The sequence below is a fragment of the Pundamilia nyererei genome, unplaced genomic scaffold (genome assembly GCF_000239375.1).
Source record: "Pundamilia nyererei isolate P.nyererei 1_Seehausen unplaced genomic scaffold, PunNye1.0 scaffold00006, whole genome shotgun sequence".
Lineage (NCBI taxonomy): Eukaryota > Metazoa > Chordata > Actinopteri > Cichliformes > Cichlidae > Pundamilia > Pundamilia nyererei.
In genome coordinates, this window is record NW_005187407.1 from 820321 (window position 1) to 822369 (window position 2049).

At 43.6% G+C, this 2049-nt stretch overlaps 1 protein-coding gene across 1 annotated transcript in view; it reads left to right on the forward strand.

The window, feature by feature from the left end:
- LOC102193034 (macrophage-expressed gene 1 protein-like) overlaps positions 1–2049 on the forward strand; it is a 10334-nt gene that overhangs the window by 897 nt on the left and 7388 nt on the right. The gene's annotated exons all lie outside the window — the stretch shown is intronic.

Consider the following 2049-nt stretch of genomic DNA (forward strand, 5'->3'; position numbering starts at 1 on the left):
AGATGGTCTGGAAGGATGGTGTTGAAGGCAGAGCTGAAGTCCACAAACAAGTGTGTTATCTGTGACACTTGTGAGGTTATCTCAAACACACTCCGTCAGTCTTGATGCTGTTGAACAACAAAATGTTTAAAAATGTCGCGAGTTTACCTGGTGATATTCTCATGCGCGACACGATCGCGAAAACAGCAAACAATTAACACCACGCATGCTGTTCACAGGACAGCAAGAGTAAACGATCGGGAGACTCTAGTTGTCGTTATTGTCCCCCTCCTACGTTTTATTACTCCGATTTCAGCGTTTTTGCTTCACAACTAAAGTGTGCAGTTTACTTTGTGTGCACTAACATGGACTCTAATCAAACGACGGCTCTTCCTCGAGCAACTGGGCAAAGTGCTCGCGCTCCCCATGCTCGAAGCCAGGGCGTTAGTACGAGGAGGAGGTGGAGGCCGAGTCACGGCCCGAGGTACTACTACTGAAGCTGATGATGCTGATGCCGATGCTGCTATTGCTGCTGCTTGTACTACTCGTACCACCACCACTGCCAACGCTACGCGAGTCCCAGGAGCAAAGACGTGAAGACCAAGATCCTGTGCCACGAGTGCCGAGTGTACGTGTGCACCAACTGCGCCGTCACGTACTATCCCAACTGCGCCGCTTCCCGCACCGCTGCTTCCCGCATTGCTGCTTCCCGCACACCACCGACATCGTAATAACACAAGTGCTTCTCGGGGGTCACTACGACTCCCACCCTATCATCGTCATAACACATTTGCCCCAAGGGGGTCACTACGACCCTCCCATCACCACCATCAACACCACCATCATCATCAACATAATAACACACACGCCCCACGGGGGTCACCACGACCCACGCCCCAAGAACAAGGGTTAAGACACAACCTTTCTGTCTCTTATGACAAAGCCTGTTTCTTACTCATTTGACAAAAATCCTACACAGTATTTTAAAATAATGACATCTATGTTTTTGTTAAGAGGTTGCAAGTAGTAGATTATAAAGAAATGCTGGAACGAGAGAAAAATATTAGCTAACAGGACTGCAGGTTTAAAATGAATAGAAGTAAACTGTGAGGTGTTTGTTAGCCGTATAGTGAGTTAATGATGAAGAATTTATAGTCTGTTAGTAGTTTTCATGTTTGCTTGTGGGTGCTCCAGTTTTCCTTTCAAGGTCAAAAGATGTGTTTGTTAGTGTAAACTTTGTTTCTTTATTTTTAAATGACCATTATTGATGATTTAAAATAGACAAAGCACAAAGTTCATTGTAAAAAAGAAAAGCACTTTATAGTACTGTGCTAAAGTCTTGAGCCTCTCCTTATTCCTTTAAATTTTGGTTACAGGAAGCAAGCAACTGTCTTCGACATTTTTTAAGAGCAATCTTTCTCCAGGTTTTCTGAAGGTCTTTCTACAGTTTTTCTTTGGACACTGGCTGCTTTTTCACTCAGGTTTAGGTTGCATTAAAAAATAAAGGTGTTCATACCAAATATTGACTTTCAGTCTTGTTAGAACTGAACAATCTCAGCTTTTGAGTTATGTACTTTATTTCCATACTTGTCTGCACATGTTTTAACCCTTTAAAGCCGGTCAGAGCGGGGACTATTTTTAAATCCCTGTAGAACTGGAAGCACGTAAGCTAGGCAGTAATTTTTTTTTTTGCATATGAAACTGGAGGAGTTGTACTTACATCTTATGCCATCCGCTTGTCTTAGGTCACGGTTTCCTTCCACATATAGCTTTGTAAAAATTTCATAAAAAGCGCTTGCAGGAACGAAAACATAATACTCCAGAAACACACTTTGCCGATCCGAGCAGCTCATAACACTTCCTACATTGAAATAGACGCCAGCGCGAACTATCGCATGTCCGCCATTACCTGTCCGAAACCCTAAGTGACGTCATTTTCGCGGAAAATATAGTTTTTTACTTGTAGGCCTTATAAGCTTTTACTGGTGTTTTTCAATTCATCCATCTGCTTATCCTTTTCAGGGTCGCAGGGGGCGCTGGAGCCTATCCCAGCTGTCATAGGGCGAGAGG